The 22577-nt window shown below is 42.5% G+C and overlaps 1 protein-coding gene across 1 annotated transcript in view; it reads left to right on the top strand.

Annotated features, from left to right (window-relative positions):
- The window catches only part of LOC122816286 (nuclear receptor coactivator 7-like), a 1918671-nt gene that overhangs the window by 1778688 nt on the left and 117406 nt on the right, over positions 1–22577 (top strand). The window lies entirely within an intron of this gene.

The raw sequence follows: 22577 nt of genomic DNA, 5'->3' as shown, positions 1-22577 counted from the left end.
TATGTGGTGGTTCATGGGTACAGAGGTTTTACCAAAGGGGATGACTATGCACTTTTTGGCATTGAGCTTGAAGCCATGGCTCTGACACTAGGCATCTGTCTCAGTGAGGCCCTTCTGTAGGATGTCCACATCATTTGGGGACTCGACTGTGGCTCCTAGTTTGCAGTCATCTGCGAACTTCGTTAGCTAAAGGCCTTCTGTGTTAGCCTGTACTTCAGAGAAGTAGATACCAAACAGGAGAGGTCCCAGGACTGACCCCTGTGGTACTCCACTTGTCACTGGTTTGAAGTCAGATTTGGGTTACAGTGTGGGTTCTGTCAGTGAGCCAGTTGGCAACCCATCTTGTAATGTAAGGATTTATACCTAGTTTAGTGAGTTTATCTGTAATTCCAGAATGGAGGATGGTGTCGAAAGCCTTGGCGAGGTTCAAGATAGGTTGTGTGAACCACCTTACCCTCGTTTACAGCTTTGGTGACTGCCTTAAAGAAGTCGATCAGGTTCAGGAGGCATGATCTGCCTTTCACAAACCCAAACTGGGTGGGGTCCAGAGTTTGGAGGTTACCATTGTCTTTGTTTATGAGTTTCACGATGATACATTCCATGGCCTTACAGACCAGGCTTGTCAGGCTAATAGGGAGATAGTTCCTGGGATCAGTGTTGGCTCCCCCTTTGTGGAGTGGGATAACTGTTGCTGTGCACCATTCAGTGAGCACAAAGCATGATGTGAGGCTATGATTGAACATGGTGCTTAGGTGGGGAGCCAGTTTGTTCTGAAATTTGTGTAAAACGCAGCCTGGGATGTTGTCCAGTCCCATGGATGCTGTGTTTCTGTCTTTAGAGAGTGCAGCTTTTACCTGCATAGCTGTGATTACAGGGATTCTGCATTCTTCCTTTTTAGATATAGGTCCTTTAGGGGGTGAGATGGGGGTAAGGTTAGCACTGAACCTGTCTGCCAGGATGTTGGCAATATCAGTTTGTTCTGTAATTAATTTTCATGCTGTAACTCAGAGCAAATCTGGGTGTTACCATAGAGATTCCTGACATAGCTATAGAATGCTTTGTGGTTGTCCTTAGAATCCCAGTTGTTTAGAGAATTGCACTATATGCAACACCAACAGCACTACTAGATAGGGGCCAAGGGTACTAGCTGCTAGTACAAGGGTCTAGGGAACTACTAAAGGGCTATATGCCTTCGGGCAGATAGCCCAGTACCAACCTATAAACTTATGAACCATAAATCCTGTGGGCCACTGCTCTAATACCCCTTAATGTAGAACTTGGAGGGCTTCTGCCTGGTAATGCCTTAAAATCATTGGATTTCAAAAAAAAAAAAAAAAAAAGCCTCCTTTGTTGCTGTGTATATCATGTGAAGTATTTGTTCTCCTGTGGAAATTTACCTGTAGTCTGGCACCTGTGTCTCTAATAGATAGAGGCAGCCTGTATGTTGAACACCCATACTCAAGTTTTCATATAACCTACAAAATAACTCTATAGAGTATCAATCTGTTAGATACATTTGGGAAGCAAGGCTAGGCTTAAGATGAATCCCAGAGGTCATTAGCCTAGTAACCACATATGAACCTATGTTATAGAGATTACCCCTGTCAAATCTATTACACATTACAGGCTAACTATATTTTTTCATTATATTTACATAGCATTTTATTGATATGTACACATTGGAGCTTGTAGATATTTTCTCTAATGCACTATGTATATTAACTTCCTTGTATGTAATATCTATTAATGACTACCTCTGAACTAAATGTATACCACTTGTCACATTAGTTAAACATGTGATGTTATGTAGTCCTATCTTGCCGCAATTCTTGCTGGATGGGTTCGGAGCCGATATTCGGCTCCGACTTGGCCGATAACTAAAGCTCGAGAGCTTTTACTTGCTCGAGGCTAGCCCCTATCCCATGGTGCCTTACAGCAACTCTGTGGGTTTGGACCTCTGCTTTGTGTGTTTGCGGAGTGCCTTACGGCAATTCCCCAGATCTCGTTTGCCACGAAAGCTTTGAGGTTGTGTCTTACTGGCTCGTTGGCTAAGTAAAACGATTTATTTTACTTATTTAGTCCTTTTCTACTACCTTTTTCTATCTTATATATATCTTAATAGTTTCTTTTGTATTGTGCGACTGTTTTTGAAAGTTTTCAACCCCTATTCCCCCCTTAGGACTGTACGGCCTGTTTAAATTAGAGGGCCGTAGTGTTCGTTTAAGTTAGAGGGCCTTTCCTCCCTGTGTGTGTGTGCGACTGTTATTTAAAAAAAAAAAAAAAAAAAAAAAACTTTTCTTCTCCTTACACTTTATTTTATTGTTTAACAATGTCTAAAGATAAAGACAAGGATCACAAGGATCATCTCCCTTCGGGCTTCAAAAAATGTGACAGGTGTGCGCAGAAAATGTCTCTTACAGACAGCCACACCAGTTGCATATATTGTCTGGGCAAAGCCCATTTACAGGAACCCTGCACCTTCTGTCATGCTTTTAGTACAAGAGTGTTAAACGAAAGGAAGAGACAGCTTATTGACAGGGGTCTCGTGACCAGTTCCTTACAGGAACAGCTGGAACTTGGTCAGGCAGCTCCAAAGTCTTGAAAGAGAAAATCATCGGCTCTGACTTCGGAGCCGACCAAAAAGTCTAAAGCGTCGGAACCAAGGAGTTCTGGTCCCAACTCTGCTTCATCTTCAGTGCAGTCCATTCCATCGGTTCTGAGACCGTCTTCGGTATTTAAGATTTTGCCCGACATCGAGACTGTATCTCCTAATTTGAGATCTCCTATTTTGGAGAGAAGGAGGTCTCCTTCAGTCTCCACCAGATCCTCCAGGACCCTATCAGATGAGGACATTGAGAGGGTGGTGAAGAGGTTGCTTTCGGATCCAGATCTGGCTAAAAAATTGAACCCTCCAGACCCAAAGGTCTCTGTGCCGTCCCCCGTACCGATCACTGTTCCGCCTCCTACTGCTTCGCTCTCAGAGCCTATTACATCAGGTTCCTATGTCTTCGACCCTTTGGCTCCGGGGATTCAGCCTGTTTCCTCTGAGCCAATTACTCTATCCTCGATGGCTCAGTCTGGAGCTGAGGGTTCTGAGAGCCGATGCTCTCATGTCGACTCCGAGGGGGACAGTCACCCTAGGTTCTCTTTGGAACCGACCCTCCCTCTCGGAGCCTCGCTTCGACTCAGCTCTGCTCTCACTTCTGCTTCGGAGCCATTCCCTCTTGCTAAGAGCTGACCATCCGCCCCTCGGAGTGGAGGTCTTCTTCGGAGCGGGGGGAAAGGCTTTTGAAGCTATAGAGAAGGCTTTATCCTCTGCCAAAGCCATTCCTTTGGAACCTGTGTCCCACCAGCAGCAGGCAGCAATCTCTCCCCCCCCACCACCCCCACAGCGTAGGGAACCAGAGGCCCAAGTAGCCCCCATTGCAGGCGCTCCCTCTTCCGAGACCTCCCCAGATTATCCCACTGGAGAGCTCCCTCGGAAGAGGTTATGTAAGAGGAAACATGTCGACTCCCCTGAGGCTGTCACATCAGACACTGATTTAGAGGAATCAGAAGGGTCCCCTAGATCTCCCTCTGAGGATCTCTCCTGACATCTTAGAAATCCTTAGACAGAGGGGTGATTGGAAGACCTCTAACCCTACTGAGGATGAATCAGTGTATCTTGAGGTCTTTGGTTCCTGACCTTCCACCTCTTGGGTGACACCGCCTTATGACCAACTTTTGGGGGTCATTTCGTGGAAATCATGGACCTCTCCAGATTCAGTGGAAGCTGTCCCGAGGAGGCCAAACAAATTTATGACAGCACCTGAGGACAAGTCTTTCCTTAGCAAGGGAGTTCCAATTGATGCTATGGTGGTTGCAGTGGCCACCAAGAAGGAATTATCTGAGACTTCTTCTAATATCCATCCTCCTAACAAGGAGTCCAGGACGATGGATAGGTACGGGAAGCGTACTTTTTCTTCAGCGGCATTTACATGAAGATCGCTGAATTACCTGACTCATTTCACTAGTCTTCAGAGGCATCTCTTGAAAGAGTTAGGAGATACCCTCCAGGGTTCAGTAGCTCCGGGTTCCATGGACAAGGTTTCCACGCAGCTCTCCACTTTTACTTCCATAGCTAACTCCTCCATGAGGCTGATCTTGTATGCGGCAGATGGAGCGAGCAGGGCAGCCGCAGCAGGAATATCTCTCAGGAGACATTCGTGGATGCGTCTTTGTAATTTTACGGAATCCTTCAAGTCTTCCTTCACTAACCTTCCCTTTGATGGTTCATCTCTTTTTGGACCCCAAGTGAAAGAGACTTTGACTAGGTGTGAGCAGGAAGGAAAAACCTTATCTGCCTTGGAGTCCGTTTCTTTCTCCCGTCCAGACCCTATCCCAGGGGTAATACAGGAGGGAAAATGTGGTTCCGCAAATCCTAAAAATGTTTTCCTCAGGCACAAGGTCAACCCTCCCCCAGGGGCAGAGGGGGAGGATATAATGGAGGACACCGCCCTCGCGGCCGAGGAGGTCCACAACATCAGGGAGACAGAGAAGCTTTCTCTGATCCGTCCCTTCCATCGACCCTGAAGGGTTGCCCGACTGTCCGTCTCTAGAGGCAGTCGGGGGTCGTATATCGCTGTACCCAATCACCTGGCTAACTATCACGCAAGATCGTTGGGTACAGACAGTAATATCCAGAGGTTACCTGATTCCCTTTATTTCCGAACCCCCAAAAACCGGTCTCTTTCAGACTTACCACCTGTCCAACTAGACCGTGCAACATCAGAGGTCATCTCGTTGCTACAAAAAAAGAGTCATCCAGGAAGTCCCCACAGAGAAAGTAGGATCCGGAACTTACTCTCGATTCTTTTTAGTTCCAAAAAAGACAGGGGACTGGAGATCAATTCTAGATCTCAGCAGGCTCAACAAGCATGTAAGAAAATTAAAGTTCCGAATGGTCACTCTGCAGTCGATATTTCCCTTTATCGGGAAAGACAACTGGATGTGCTCAATCGATCTCCAGGATGCATACTACCACATCAAAATGGAAAGGCGTTCCAGGAGACACTTACGCTTCGGCTGGGAGCCAGCCATTTTCATTTCAGAACACTGCCCTTTGGCATCACTACAGCCCACAGAGTGTTTACCAAATGCATGACAGTGGCAACTGCTCACCTGAGAAGTCAAGGATTCCAGGTGTTTCCGTACCTAGACGACTGGCTCCTCACTGCTACCAAAAGAACAAGCTGCAAGAAAATATGAATAACAACCAGAACTGAGAAAAACACACTTTATAATAGCAAAGCTTTCGGATAAAATCCTTCCTCAATACTAATACAAACAAATCTAAAAACCAAATGGTTTAAATACAGGTCACTGAAGTCACATGACCAGCAGTCCAAAAATCATGTGACCACAAGTATATAAAACAAATCATTAAAATTAGAAAAATTAGAAAAAACATAACATTATCGCAACCTAGTATGTTGCAATTTAACAAGAACAGGTTTCAAGGTAATCATATTATTTAAACCTGGAAAATGGTCAGAGTTCAACCTAAGAATCCATTCATACTCTTTTCATTCAAGTAAATTACCACTATCACCACCTCTGGCAGGAGGCCGTATTACATCAATAACTCTAAAGGAGAATCTATGTTCAATACCTGAATCAACTATGTGCTTATACAAGGCATTACTGTCAATGGCCCTTCTAATCTCTGATTTGTGTTCAATGATCGTTCTTTTAGCTTTCTAGTGGTCTTACCCACATAGAATGCAGTACATTTCATAATTAGCTAAGTACACCACATTAGATGTAACACAAGTGGTAGAAAAATTAAACTGATAAACTTTACCACTAATAGGATGTTTGAACTTCTCACTGCAACCAACCACAATATCAGAACAGAAGGAACAATTCAAACAGCCATATGCGGGCTTAGTGGTAAAAGTCCTCTCTACAGGCCTGAAAAATCTTTGTAACATAACATATTCTTCAAGGACTTCATATTTCTATATGAGAAAAAGGCCTGTCACCAAGAATGTCTTTAATCTCACTAGAGGCCATTAGTACAACCCAATTCCTCTGTATTATTTGTTTTACAAAACAAGTCAAGGTATTATAACTAGTAAGATACCTAGTGCATACTTTTGAACATTCTAGGTTAACAGAACCAACATCATCCCCAAGAAAAATCGGCTTCAATATTGTCTTCCTATTAACTAAAACTTTTTAAATCTAAAACTAGTTTAGAATCATAACCACTATCCAGAAACTCTTTGGACATCTCATCCAACTGTAAATTAAATGTAGCATCATCAGTATTTAGTCTACTAACTCTATTAAACTGTGAAGTAACAATCCCCTTAAAGACATGTGGGGCATGCATGCTGGAATAATTAATGTATCTATCAGAGTTTATCTCCTTTTTGTGAATACTGGTATGGATAGAACCCTCACGTAGTTGTATCTTAACATCCAAGAAATTAATCTCACTATCAGAGGCATCCATCTTAAATTTCAAGAAACTGGTGGTTGCATTTAAATAATGAACAAATTCATTCAACTGTGAAAGGGAACCTTTCCAAACCATAAAACAGTCCTCAACGAAATGTTGATAAAAACATATATTACTTACAAAAGAATTATCCAAATTATAAATATAAGCTTTCTCCCATTGGTATAACACTATGTTGGCATAAGTGTTAGCCACAGAAGTACCCATGGCTACACCCGTGAGTTGCAAATATAAACATTCATCAAACAGAAAAATATTGTTCCTCAAAACTACATCTAGAAGAGAACAAATATTCTCAACAGATCTATTCACAAGAGAAGATTGGGAGATCAACAATTGTCTGATAGACTCAATACCAAAATCATGCGGTATTACAGTAAAAAGGGATGCTATATCAAGCGTTACAAACAAATACTCACTTTGTCTACAGGAACCACCAATACTATTAAACCAAACACGCAATTTACAAAGGAAATCAGCTGTATCTCTTAGCACAGAAGTGCATTTAGGTAAATATAGTTGCAATTGTGTTTGCAAATATATAGATATAGGTTCGGTGATCCACCCCCCCTCCAGATACAATTGGTCTCATGGGGGGGTTGGTCACCGACTTGTGTATCTTAGGCAGCCCATAGAGACAAGAAACAGTAAAAAAATGAAATAAATCCAGAGTAATATCACCACTAATTTGCAAATCATAGATCACCATATTGACATAACTAATACATCTTTTAACATCTATTGATGTAATACGTTTAAAAGCCTCAACATCATTCAGTAGAACAGAAGCTAAAGATATATACTTAGGCCGATCCATAAGGACTACAGCCCCACCTTTATCGGCTTGTTTAATCACTAAATCTTTGCTCGCCTGTAGGCTTTTGAGCGCTTGATACTCATCAAATGTTAAATTAAAGCGAGAAAATCTCAGAATATTGCAGTCAGAATACAACATTCTTAATTCCCTCTCACACAAATCATGAAATGCTGTAACCACAGGCATACTAGAAGGTATAAAGGTACTACGCCGTTTACATGAAACTCCATTAACAACAGAGTTACCAAACAAAACCTTTAAATTTACATTTCTAATGAAAATCTTAAGGTCTGTAAGCGCAGTTACTAGATCACCCTTCGCTGTAGGAATAAAGTTAAGCCCTTTATGTAGTACTGAACAGTGAGCAGAGCTCAAGTTAAAGGTTGAGAATGCCTTTAGTCCTTTGCGACTTATTTTGCCCTGCCCTAAAGGGCTCTCATTCTTACGTTTGCCTGTGATAACTGTTTGTCCCATAAACGGTTTCCTCCTTGGAGAGGAACGCTCAGTTACAGCCTCTGGCTGTTCTAGATGAAAGCGTTTGCCAGTGAAATTAAATGTAAGTTGCTGTGCCTTCTTAACCACAGTGGAACGCGTGTTAGCCTGTCCGTCTTGCTTGTCGCTAAGTTCTGACTGAGAGCAAGCATTCGTGGAGTCCACTAGAAAGCTAAAAGAACGCATCATTGAACACAAATCGGAGATTAGAAGGGCCATTGACAGTAATGCCTTGTATAAGCACATAGTTGATTCAGGTATTGAACATAGATTCTCCTTTAGAGTTATTGATGTAATACGGCCTCCTGCCAGAGGTGGTGATAGTGGTAATGTACTTGAATTAAAAGAGTATGAATGGATTCTTAGGTTGAACTCTGACCATTTTCCAGGTTTAAATAATATGATTACCTTGAAACCTATTCTTGTTAAATTGCAACATACTAGGTTGCGATAATGTTATGTTTTTTCTAATTTTTCTAATTTTAATGATTTGTTTTATATACTTGTGGTCACATGATTTTTGGACTGCTGGTTATGTGACTTCAGTGACCTGTATTTAAACCATTTGGTTTTTAGATTTGTTTGTATTAGTATTGAGGAAGGATTTTATCCGAAAGCTTTGCTATTATAAAGTGTGTTTTTCTCAGTTCTGGTGGTTGTTCATATTTTCTTGCAGCTTGTTCTTTTGCTAATTTGTTTGCTGCATTTCTGAGAACAAGTTTAAGGGTCGTGTTGCAGTCCTTTATCCATTTATTCAACATGGAAGTGGTGAAGACTGTTAACTCTGTCAAGTCTCTGTTTATGAATGAGACTAATCCTTTACTACAGTTTGCCTCTTCGGTTTGTTCTACATCGAAAAGTGATGAACATTGGAAATCTGAGAATGTTTCAGATTTTCATAAAAAGCTGAATCTTTTTGAAAGAAAAGTGGGTACTTATAAACACTTGCAATGGCAGCGTTTTAGCTTTTCTGAATATCTAGATAAAGGCATCGTCCCACGTGGCTTGAGAGTTCTCAAAATGCCTTCATATGGGAACGCTTATCCTGAGCTCCTGAAGCGGTGGCAGCAACTTAACATCAAGTTAAGTTTGGATTACACGAGTTTAATGAATGAATTCTTTTCAACTATCGAGAAGGAACTTAAAGATGAGATACTAAATATGGAAAATGAATTAATGGATATGCCTGTATTTGCGTCTATGGGTGAGTTATATCAGCAGCTACTTGACAGAACACAAGCATTGGATGACCGTTTGGAAGTAACGAAGCGTAAGCTCACGCGTGATATCAACGACTTCCAAAGGGGTCATATTTTCTCATGGCCGAAAAATGATCAAACTTTTAAACCTAATGCTGCAGTACGTAGTAATAAGAGAAGTTTAGATGTTCTTGATGGCTTTTCTGAAACTACAGTTGATATTGCACAACAACATGAACCGGCTTTGGTAGTTTCGTCGAATCACTTACAAGTGAATACGCCTACTTTGGCGACATCTACGCTAGACTCCACGAATACTTGCTCTCAGTCAGAACTTAGCGACAAGCAAGACGGAGAGGCTAACTCGCGTTCCACTGTGGTTAAGAAGGCACAGCAACTTACATTTAATTTCTCTGGCAAACGCTTTCATCTAGAACAGCCAGAGGCTGTAACTGAGCATTCCTCTCCAAGAAGGAAACCGTTTATGGGACAAACGGTTATCCCAGGCAAAAGTAAGAATGAGAGCCCTTTAGGGCAGGGCAAAGTAAGTCGCAAATGACTAAAGGCATTCTCAACCTTTCAACCTTTAACTTGAACTCTGCTCACTGTTCAGTACTACATAAAGGGCTTAACTTTATTCCTACAGCGAAGGGTGATCTAGTGACTGCGCTTACAGACCTTAAGATTTTCATTAGAAATGTAAATTTAAAAGTTTTGTTTGGTAACTCTGTCGTTAATGGAGTTTCATGTAAATGGCGTAGTACCTTTATACCTTCTAGTATGCCTGTGGTTACAGCATTTCATGATTTGTGTGAGAGGGAATTAAGAATGTTGTATTCTGACTGCAATATTCTGAGATTTTCTAGCTTTAATTTAACATTTGATGAGTATCAAGCGCTCAAAAGTCTACAGGCGAGCAAAGATTTAGTGATTAAACAAGCCGATAAAGGTGGGGCTGTAGTCCTTATGGATCGGCCTAAGTATATATCTTTAGTTTCTGTTCTACTGAATGATGTTGAGGCTTTTAAACGTATTACATCAGTAGATGTTAAAAGATGTATTAGTTATGTCAATATGGTGATCTATGATTTGCAAATTAGTGGTGATATTACTCTGGATTTATTTCATTTTTTTACTGTTTCTTGTCCAATTATTCCTTGTCTCTATGGGCTGCCTAAGATACACAAGTCGGTGACCAACCCCCCCATGAGACCAATTGTATCTGGAGGGGGGTGGATCACCGAACCTATATCTATATATTTGCAAACACAATTGCAACTATATTTACCTAAATGCACTTCTGTGCTAAGAGATACATCTGATTTCCTTTGTAAATTGCGTGTTTGGTTTAATAGTATTGGTGGTTCCTGTAGGCAAAGTGAGTATTTGTTTGTAACGCTTGATATAGCATCCCTTTTTACTGTAATACCGCATGATTTTGGTATTGAGTCTATCAGACAATTTTTGATCTCCCAATCTTCTCTTGTGAATAGATCTGTTGAGAATATTTGTTCTCTTCTAGATGTAGTTTTGAGGAACAATATTTTTCTGTTTGATGAATGTTTATATTTGCAACTCACAGGTGTAGCCATGGGTACTTCTGTGGCTAACACTTATGCCAACATAGTGTTATACCAATGGGAGAAAGCTTATATTTATAATTTGGATAATTCTTTTGTAAGTAATATATGTTTTTATCAACGTTTCGTTGATTGTTTTATGGTTTGGAAAGGTTCCCTTTCACAGTTGAATGAATTTGTTCATTATTTAAATGCAACCACCAGTTTCTTGAAATTTAAGATGGATGCCTCTGATAGTGAGATTAATTTCTTGGATGTTAAGATACAACTACGTGAGGGTTCTATCCATACCAGTATTCACAAAAAGGAGATAAACTCTGATAGATACATTAATTATTCCGGCATGCATGCCCCACATGTCTTTAAGGGGATTGTTACTTCACAGTTTAATAGAGTTAGTAGACTAAATACTGATGATGCTACATTTAATTTACAGTTGGATGAGATGTCCAAAGAGTTTCTGGATAGTGGTTATGATTCTAAACTAGTTTTAGATTTAAAAAATAAAGTTTTAGTTAATAGGAAGATAATATTGAAGCCGATTTTTCTTGGGGATGAGGTTGGTTCTGTTAACCTAGAATGTTCAAAAGTATGCACTAGGTATCTTACTAGTTATAATACCTTGACTTGTTTTGTAAAACAAATAATACAGAGGAATTGGGTTGTACTAATGGCCTCTAGTGAGATTAAAGACATTCTTGGTGACGGGCCTTTTTTCTCATATAGAAATATGAAGTCCTTGAAGAATATGTTATGTTACAAAGATTTTTTCAGGCCTGTAGAGAGGACTTTTACCACTAAGCCCGGTACGTATGGCTGCTTGAATTGTTCCTGCTGTTCTGATATTGTGGTTGGTTGCAGTGATAAGTTCAAACATCCTATTAGTGGTAAAGTTTATCAGTTTAATTTTTCTACCACTTGTGTTACATCTAATGTGGTGTACTTAGCTAATTGCGTGAAATGTACTGCATTCTATGTGGGTAAGACCACTAGAAAGCTAAAAGAACGCATCATTGAACACAAATCAGAGATTAGAAGGGCCATTGACAGTAATGCCTTGTATAAGCACATAGTTGATTCAGGTATTGAACATAGATTCTCTTTTAGAGTTATTGATGTAATACGGCCTCCTGCCAGAGGTGGTGATAGTGGTAATTTACTTGAATGAAAAGAGTATGAATGGATTCTTAGGTTGAACTCTGACCATTTTCCAGGTTTAAATAATATGATTACCTTGAAACCTGTTCTTGTTAAATTGCAACATACTAGGTTGCGATAATGTTATGTTTTTTCTAATTTTTCTAATTTTAATGATTTGTTTTATATACTTGTGGTCACATGATTTTTGGACTGCTGGTCATGTGACTTCAGTGACCTGTATTTAAACCATTTGGTTTTTAGATTTGTTTGTATTAGTATTGAGGAAGGATTTTATCCGAAAGCTTTGCTATTATAAAGTGTGTTTTTCTCAGTTCTGGTTGTTCCTCACTGCTACCACCAGGCATCAACTCATAAGGACCGGGGATGAAACTCTATCCTTGTGCGCCAGCCTAGGCATCACTGTAAACTTGCAAAAGTCAGTCTTATCTCCCTCGCAGCATATTGTATATCTAGGCTCAGAAATAGACGCAACTACCATGTCAGTAAAGCTAACACAGGAAAGAGTCTCTACGCAGTCAGAACAGATCCTTATTAAACAAACAGAGTCCAGGCCAGAGTAGTCCTTCAAGTCCTAGGGACTATGGCTTCTGCCATCTTATTAGTTCCACTTGCTCGCCTACATATGAGGATTCTCCAATGGATGCTGTTTGCACAATGGTCGATGCAAGACCTTCCATTGTGTCATCAGATATTAATAACAAACGCATGTAAAAGGGATCTGACATGGTGGTTACACACGAAACAACTTGTCATAGGTCGTCCACTTGTTCCTCCCCAAGAGAAAGCAGTTTTGACCACGGGCGCTTCCCAGATTGGGGGGGGGGCATTAGGGCATTATCTGGGAAAGACAGTCCAAGGTACTTGGCAAAACCACGAGAACCACGTGCACATCAATGTTCTGGAGATGAGAGCGGTGCTATATGCATTGCAAGCACTTCACAGCTCCCTTCCCACTGGAAAGATTGTGATTCAGTCAGACAACATGTCTGTTGTGTGGTACATAAACAAACAAGGGAGAACCAAGTCTTACCCGCTTTGCAGAGAGGTCTTAAGAGTTTGGAAATGAGCAATGGATACTCAACGCTTCCTGATAGCAACGCATATCTGGGGAAATCCAGCGTAATAGCGGACAAACTCAGCCGAGCAATTCTGATGCCTCACGAGTGGTCCCTGAATCCAATGGTTGCGAAAGAGATCTTTCACAAATGGGGCCATCCTTGCTGCAATCTATTTGCCACTCACCTGAACACCAAATGCAGCAGCTACTTTGCCCTCATTCCCCATCTGGGGATGTCACCCAGGGATGCTCTAGTTCACGATTGGCCCCCGAGACTTCTCTGTCTTTCCTCCCTTTCCACTCATACCCAAAGTAATACAGAAAGCAAGACCATGGATTCTGGACCCATCTCCTGATTGATCAATTGGGACAGTTCCACCCCTCCATCCACACCCTCAAATTGACAGCATGGCTGCTCCAATTCCACCTATAGCCAGGTGCATTCCCTTATCCCCAGCGGTCAGACACATCCTAATTTCATCCCATAAACCTTCCACTCATAGCAAATGGAAAAGGTTTTCCCTTTGGGCTACGAATCGGGGCTTAGATCCATATACAGCTCCTTTAGAATCCATTTTATCCTTCCTAACAATTTTTCATGAAGGAGCGGCAGCCGCTACAGTTAGAGTTCAATTAGCTGCCATTTCCAATTTCCATTTTGGTTTAGTGGGAAATCCAGTCATGCAGCACTTCCTCTGTAAAACCTTCTTCTTAAAAGGAGTTCTTCTTCTTAGGCCCCCAATAAAACAACCATTAGAACCCTGAGTCTTAAATTTAGTCCTCTCATCTTTGATATCTGCACCCTTTGAACCATCCTCGTCATCAGACTTAAAATTGTTATCATGGAAAACCTTGTTCTTGGTAGCTATAACATCGGCTAGGAGAGTCTCGGAACTTCAAGCCCTAACTATTCAACCTCCTTACATTATCTTTCACAAGGATAGTCTCTCTCTCAGGACAAACCCTTCCTTTCTTCCTAACGTATGCTCAGAATACAACCCAAATACTACCATTGAGCTACCTGTGTTTTTTCCAAACCACTTTAATAAATCAAGAGTATAGACTTCACCAGCTAGATGTCCACAGGATACTCAGATTCTATATACACAGGACCAAAGAATTCAAGAAATCTGATCAATTTTTTGTTTCTTTTTCTGACAAAAGGAAAGGCTTAACTGTTTCAAAAATTACTCTTTCAAAATGGGTTTCGGATTGCATATCCTTTGCTTATCAACAAGCTGGTAGACAATTAACGTTAAAAGCTAAAGGTCACTCTACTAGGGCTGTAGCTACTTCATGTGCCTTTACATCTAGGCTCCCAATTGATACTATTTGTGCAACAGCTACTTGAGCAAGACCACATACGTTTGTCACTCATTACAAATTGGATTTGGCCTCCCGGGACAGGTCATCCTTTGGGTCCACTGTGCTGAAGAGTCTCTTCGCTTGAGTCATCCGGGATAAAGGTGCTAGGGACGCTGTCCTATCCAGCAAGAATTACGGTGAGATAGAACTACATAACATAAAGAAGTTATGTACTTACCATAATGTTCCATGTTTGTAGTCCATCTTGCCTATATTCTTGCGTCCCTCCCTCCAACCCCCTTCCTGTTTCTGGGGGATCTAGTGGACCTCTTTTTGGGGCTGCCTGACTTTGCTCTTTATTGTCCACCTGGAATGGATTATGTTTCTAATCCTTTGCTGTATTTGTACAGCTTCTTTCTTATTATTATTACCTGATAGGTATTTATTACTTTCTTGCAAACTAGATCTGGGGAATTGCCGTGAGGCACCATGGGATAGGGGGTAGCGTCGAGCCAGTAAAAGCTCTCAAGCTTTAGTATCGGCTGAGTCCGGGAACCCATCCAGCAAGAATATAGGCGAGATGGACTACAAACATGGAACGTTATGGTAAGTACATAACTTCTTTTTTTGTCCTCTTTATATCCAATTTGAAATTTAATGTTTTTATATCTACTTTGAGTTTTGATGTTTTTATTCAGATCATGACTGAAAAGGGTCAACTGCCCAGTTTACTTACCTGGTAAGCAAGTTGTATGTGTGTGGTATTTTGTTATTGTGGAATAACCATAGGGAGGAGTAGGCAGCCATTCTGAGTAAAATCAGTAGACAAGATCTCATTATACACTACAGTATGTAAGGTTAAACATTAAATATTAGTTTAATGGAGGAGCAATGTTCAGATGGGACAGCTGGTTTAATGCCGTTGCATGTAATAATTCTTTAACCTATAGGGTTATGATCAGGTCTCCAATTGTAACCAATTTATGTGTTTGAGACTGTCAAGAAATTCACTTTGAGTGAAGTGAAATTGAGAGGTGAGTTTTGACATCCTTTATGAATGTCTAAGTACTGATTTGCCATTGGAAGGGCATGATCATAATTCTTTGTTGTACATGGGGGTTTAGCTAACCAGAGATTTAGCAATCATAGGGGGATGGGTTAAAGTAACCTAAAGTGTTTAACACCCACCACACATACAGCCAGAAGCCTAGCCAGCCAGTAGGCTGACTTTATGGAATTTAAGGAACTGAGACATATTTGCCATGTTTTATTAAATGACATTTATCTCTTTATTTTAGTGTGTCTGTGTTTATGTATGCATGTATGCCAAAAGGAATTTTTTTCTAGACTTTTTCTTCCAAAAAAATGAAAAGTTATGCTTTTCAGAAACTTCATTTTGGGATAACATTCTGGTAACTGGTGTAGAGTAATAAACATTCTTTCTATACCCTTTCCAGCAACTTTAAAAACTGTTAAGGCACTTAACCCTGTCACACTTCTTTTTGTGTGGCAGTGGTGAGGTATATTGCTGGTTTTTAAACCTGTGAAATCTGTGCCAGTGCTGATCTGTTGAGGCTTTGTCTGTATTCTAGTGTGAGACCAAACCATAACAAAAGTATACATTTGGAAGCTGCTATGAACAGGTTTCATGGGAGAGCAGTGTTTATCTTTTGCCAGTTTGAGGGTAATCTCCTCACTGCCTGTTCTGCAGTTGTTTTGTGGTGTAATTCAGTTTGTTATTGGTATACTGCAAACTATATATTTTTTTGTGAACTCTAAAATAATGAACGTGCTAAATGAGTGAAGATTGTCTGTTTTGCTAATGTAGTGGAACATTACACCTCAAGTCCACTTTCCTAAGTTACTTTTTTGACTAAGGATTAGAAATTTTTGACAGGTGGATTGAATTTCAGGGAGTGGTTTTGTTTCCATAGAAGTATGTTGCTCTTGATGTAACTATAGTGCTCTACTTGACATTGCAGGCAATCCTGAATTTCAGCATTCTTCATTATTGAAGAAAAGGACCATGACCTTAAGTTTATGCTCACTTATGTTAGAGGTACCTTCTGTACCTGTAGGTGTACTGTGCCATTTGCAAGATCTCAGAGTTTATTCATGTTTCAGCAGCAATACTTTGGTATCATAAAAGAATTATGTTCCCTTTTAGAATTATTAGAATTAGCATTATTTTAACTGCTAAGGTGACTACTGGATACCTGTGATTAAAGAAAATGCAAAACAGTACGTGTGAGTGTGTGTGTGTGTTTATATATATATATATATATATATATATATATATATATATATATATGTATATATAAAATGTGTGTGTGTGTATGTATGTATGTATATATATATATATATATATATATATATATATATATATATATATATATATATATATGGGTCTACCTGAGAGGGTCGACAGGCCATATGATCAACACTCATTTGGTCGACAGTTCAGTTGGTTAACAAGCAGATTTGCCCCCCTCCCCAATGTTGTGCGACCCTGGAGTTGATATATATAGTTAGCCACATAACATGCTTGTCGACCAAATGAGTGTTGATCATATGGCCTGTCGACCATCTCAGGTAGACCCATATATATATATATATATATATATATATATATATATATATATATATATATATATATATATATATACAATGTGTGTGTGTATATATATTTTTTTAAGGGAAATGTTCATGTTTGTCACCTCTACCCTGTAGTTAACGGAGAGTTTGGTTGGTCAACAAGGCTTAATCATGCCTCTTAAATTCTAAGTATTACAAATAAAAGTGCAGGAAAGAGGAGCGTGGTCTCTATTTGTTTTTTTTTTTTTTTTTTGATTAGAGTAGAAGTAGAAATCACATAAAATTAGCACACAGACATCAAATTTTGAATTAGTTATTCAGTGTGTTCACCTACTTTTTTGGAGACACGTACTTGCTCTTTTCCTTGCTGTGAAGTTCTGCAGAATGACTTTCTTGCAAAAGTGGAGGACGACACCTCTTTTGCATTCTTTCATTAATAAGTCAGTATAGATTTAAAAGTGTGACTTTGTGAATCAGTAATGTGTTGCATACTGTTGGCATTTAATTCCTGCTGATTGTTTAACTAACATGCATCGTAGGTAAGTATTAGGCTGTCTCTCCTAGTGGGCTGTTTTAAGCCTAGCATATTTCGCTTTCAAAGGTGAGACTCAAACCCCATACCTTGTATGTCTGAGTTAAACACCTTGACCATTATACAAACTCTCAACTCTTAAGTGTGGTAAGGAGCTTTGGGATGATTAAATAACTAGCAAAGCAGGTTCCTGAAATATGTTTTGGGAGAAGAGTGAATGTTAAGTTGTCAATCTCGCCTTCATTCTTGCTTGATGGGTTCGGAGCCGATCCCTCGGCTCCGACTCGGCACTTGCTAAAGCTCGAGAGTCACTTTTACCAGCTCGAGGCAGCCCCATATCCCATGATGCAAGGCGGTAAGTACCCAGATCTCGTTTGCCGCTTCGCTTAGGAGGTCTTCTTTTTACCAGCTCCTGGTAAGTTGTTCACTTTTGTGATATTTAAGCCCCTTTTAGTCAAAAACCTTTTATTGATAGTTGTTAAGTTTAATTTATACACTTTCTGACAGAAATTCCCTGTCTCCTTAATTTTTTGTTAGTCAATTTTTTCCCTATCCCATCCCCCCCCTGTTAGGGTGTGTGTGTTGGTTTATAGAATACCCTTTGGTATTTTATTTAACTTAATTTTGACTGGTGTGTGTGTGTGTGTGTGTTTTTTCGGCACCATGTCAAAGGAGAGGGTCTCAGGTTTTAAGAAGTGTGACTCGTGCTGTCAGAAGATGTCTCTGACAGACGGTCACACTTCTTGCCTGTATTGTCTGGGCCCTCTTCACCTGCAGGACTCCTGTGCTATTTGTCACTCCTTCAGCCAGAGAGTCCTGCTGGAGAGACGGAACAAACTGATTCTTAGGGGCCTTCTTAAGCCGGAGGGCTCTCCGGCTAAGTCGGCTCCACCAAAATCAGTAAAATCTTCCAAGGCCCAGGCTTCTGTATCTAAGCCTGCAGCCTCGGCTCCGACTCGTACTGAGTCGAGATCGGCTCCGGCTGGAGCCGATTCTAGCTTGACAAAGCCTTCGGCACCGATGGCTATCGGTGCGAATCTGTATTGACCGCCGATGTCGGCTCCGATCGGCTCCGACACCCATGTGGCACAGGCATCGGTGTCGGCTCCGATCGGCTCCGACACCGTTACTTTGGTGGCTGTATCGGCTCCGGCTGGAGCCGATACATCGAGACTTCCTGTCGGCTCCGAGAGGTCGGCTCCGACAGGATCTATTGTATCGGCTCCGATGGCTCATTCCAGGAAGAGGTCGAGGTCTCCTTCCTTGGAGCCGATACTTCCGGCTCCGGCTTCACCTCTTCTATCGGAACGGAGCCATCGGAGCCGATCTTCAAGGTCATCCAGGTTGTCAGATCATGACCTAGAGAGAGTGGTCAGTAGATTACTCAAGTCACAGGTACTGGCCCAAATGTTACACAGTCCGTCTCAACAGGCGACTGTTGGTCCACACCCCGTTACAGTTCCTCCTTCAACTCTACCCCAGAGCTTGGAGTTGGAGTCTTCGGGAATGGTTACTGCTACGGCTGGAGGACGGATACCCCTTTCTGTTCCTTCAGCCTCTACTCTTATCTCCTCTTGAGACCTTCCTTAGAGGGATTCGGTGGTCGGGCTTCCATGGTCTCCTCCGAGGGGTGAGTGGCATCGGACCCTTGTCGAACCCGCTCTTCCCCTTGGAGCCTCGGCCTTGGTGAGCTCGGCTCCGACATCTGCCTCGGAGACTTCCCTTCGGTGGTCCCTGGAGTTCCTAGCTCTTGGAGCGGGTTCTCTCGGACCTGCCTGGGAGGGGAGCATTCGAGGTGATGAAGAGTGTACTGGCCACTGGTATCAGTCAGCAGTCTGTTCCCGTAGCTCCTCCCTCTATAGTACCTGTTGACATCTCTGCCACTTCTCTTGCTACAGGACCCAGAGATCCTCCGCCTCAGGTTTCCCCATTGGGAATTTCCCCCTCTTCCGTGGATTCTCCTGATGTTTGGGAGATCCTCCTAGGAAGAGGACTTGTAAGAGGAAGCATGTAGACTCCCCCGAGTCTGTCACTTCGGATACTGACTTTGATGAGTCAGAGGGATACCCTAGATCCGCCTCTGAGGATGTCTCCTTCTCAGACATCCTAGAACTTCTGAAACAGAGGGGAAACTGGCCCACCAACAATCCCTCTGAGGATGAGTCAGTATACCTAGAGGCGTTTGGATCTCGGCCCTCCACCTCCTGGGTATCTCCGCCTTTCGACCCCCTTATGCAGGTGATTGCACGAAAGGCGTGGGCAGCTCCTGACTCTGTAGAGCCAGTCCCTAGGAGGCCTTCAAAATTTATCACTGCCCGGCGACAAACAATTCCTTACTAAGGGTGTCCCCGCTGATGCCATGGTGGTGGCTGCGGCCACCAAAAAGGAACTTGCAGATCCTTCCGTGCCCGTCCATCCTCCTAATAAGGACTCTAGGACCATGGATAGGTACGGTAGCGGATGTTTTCCTCAGCGACCTTTGCTATGCGTCGCTGAATTACCTATGTCACTTCACCAGACTCCAAAGGGATATCCTGAAGGAGCTGGGAGAAGTAGTTCAGGATCCTACAGCTGCAGGGGCTCAAGAAAAATTGCTTCTCAGCTAGGAACCCTCAATTCCATTGCAAACTCCTCCATGCGGCTAATATCTTATGCTGCGGATGGAGCGAGTAGAGCCGCAGGCACAGGTGTGGCTCTTAGGCGCCAAGCCTGGATGCGGCTATGTGATTTTTGGATCCCTTTAAGGCGTCCTTCACAAATTCTCCCTTTGATGGGTCAGCTTTGTTTGGCCCTCAGGTGAAGGAAACCTTGACCAGGTGCGAGCAGGACGGCAAGACTCTTTCTGCTGTTGGAGTCCGTTTTCCACCCCTTCTAGGCCTTATCCCAAAGGACAGAAGGGTGGGAAGATGTGGTTCCGTAAATCCCAAGGAGTCACGCCGGATTCACGTGGTCAGTTTACCCCTAGAGGCAGAGGGGTAACAATAACAGACGCCGCTCTAGAGGCAGAGGGGTCCAAGAACCAGGGAAACAGGGAGCCTCTCTCTGACAAGCCCTTTCAACATCCCTGAGGTGTTGCCCGGCTGTCCCTCCTTGGAGGCAGTCGGGGGAAGATTATCACTGTACCCAGAAGCCTGGCATTCCCTCACTCAAGACAGATGGGTACAGTCGATCATATCCAAGGGTTACATAATTCCTTTCGAGGAAAGTCCTTTCCCCTCAATTCCCTTCCAGATGTACCACCGGTCTAAGGGACATTGCAGAGTTAGAAATCGCAAAACTACTGCAAAAAGAGCCATTCAGCCAGTTACAATAGACCATTCAGAGCCGGAAACTACTCAAGGTTCTTTTGGTCCCCAAAAGACGGGAGACTGGAGACCAATATTGGATCTCAGCAGACTCAACAAGTCTGTCAGGAAGACAAGATTCGAATGGTCACTCTTCAGTCAATTCTGCCCTTCTTACAGAAGGACAACTGGATGTGCTCAATAGATCTTCAGGATGCGTACTATCACATCAAAATTCACAGACGCTCCAGGAGATTTCTCCGCTTCGGCTGGGGTCCAGTCATTTCCAGTTCAGAGCCCTGCCCTTTGGTCTCACTACAGCCCCAGAGTGTTCACCAAATGCATGGCAGTGGTCACGGCTCACCTGAGACGTCAAGGATTCCAGGTGTTTCCGTATCTCGACGACTGGCTCCTGTCAGCCACCACCAGGCATCAGCTTATACAAGCCAGGGATTACACAATAGACCTTTGTTCTCATTTGGGCATCTCAATCAACTTCGAAAAGTCATCCTTATCGCCCTGCCAGTCTATTACCTTCATAGGCGCAAACTTAAACACTGTTCGGATGTCAGCTACCCTTACAGAACAAAGAGTTTCAGACATTCAGACTCATGTCAGGATCATTCTGGCCAGCAAGAAAATACAGGCCAGAATGGTTCTAAAGGTATTAGGTCTCATGGCTGCGGCCATCACTCTTCTTCCCCTGGCTCGATTCTGCATGCGCCTTCTTCAGTGGATGCTGTTCACACAGTGGTCATACCAGCAACTTCCAATGCGTCACCAGATTCTGGTGACACAGACATGCAAAGAGCATCTGGCTTGGTGGATCACATCGTCTCAGGTTCACCAAGGCAGGTGCTTTGTGCCTCCGTCCCCGATAGCCACTGTCACCACGGATGCCTCCCTGATCGGGTGGGGGGGTCATTATCAGGGCAGGATGGTTCATGGGACGTGGCAACCGTTCGAGTACCATCTGCACATAAATGTCCTGGAGATGAGAGCAGTGCTTTTAACGTTGCAAGCCCTCAACGACTTTCTTCCCGTAGGGACAATTGCAGTCCACACAGACAACATGTCTGTAGTTTGGTATATCAACAAACAGGGCGGAACCAAGTCCTACCCCTTGTGTCGAAGCGCTCAGACTTTGGCAATGGGCGATCTCCTCTCATCGGTTTCTGGTAGCAACGCATATCCCTGGGAAAACCAACATTATAGCGGACAGATTGAGCAGAGCTATCCTCATGCCTCACGAGTGGTCTCTCAAGCAATCTATAGCGGAAGAGATTTTTCTGGAATGGGGTCGTCCATGTTGCGATCTTTTTGCTACTCCCCAAAACAGCAAATGTCCAGACTTCTTCAGCCTCTTCCCTCTATCAGGCCATCCCCCCAGAGACGCTCTGACCCAGGATTGGCCCCAGGGACTTCTTTATGCCTTCCCTCCATTTCCTCTGATCCCTCAGGTGATCCAGAAAGCTACCGTTTTGAGAGCCAAATTGATTCTCATTGCCCCTTACTGGCCTCGACAAGTTTGGTTCCCGTTCCTCCATCGTCACCTTTTGGTGCAGCCGTGGCATCTGGACCCAGTGCCAGATCTTTTGATTCACCAATCCGGTCAGCTGCACCGGTCAATCCCTTCTCTCAACCTCACGGCATGGTTGCTCCACTTCCTTCCTTAGCCAGGCTTCCTTTGATCTCTAACCCAGTTAGAGATATCATAGTAGCTTCACTAAAATCCACTACCAGGAGGATTTACAAAAGCAAATGGAAACGTTTCTCTTATTGGGCTAAGGCCCAAAATATTGATCCTTTTACTGCCCCTGTTCAAGCAGTTCTGGACTTCTTAGCAGAGATTTTTCATGCAGGCTCCTCTTCTTCCACAGTCAGAGTTCAATTGGCTGCTATTTCCAACTTTCATGTCGGGATAGCAGATCATAATATTATGTCCCATAGGCTCTGCAGGGCCTTCTTGAAAGGAATTTTCCTACTAAAACCTCCAATCAGGAATCCTCCTCCTCAGTGGGATCTAAATTTAGTGCTGACATCCTTGATT

Source organism: Protopterus annectens, chromosome 1.part1, assembly GCF_019279795.1.
Source record: "Protopterus annectens isolate FY-2018-M chromosome 1.part1, PAN1.0, whole genome shotgun sequence".
Lineage (NCBI taxonomy): Eukaryota > Metazoa > Chordata > Ceratodontiformes > Protopteridae > Protopterus > Protopterus annectens.
The sequence above is the reverse complement of the archived record's forward strand: the minus strand, read 5'-3'. Positions and strand labels throughout refer to the sequence as shown.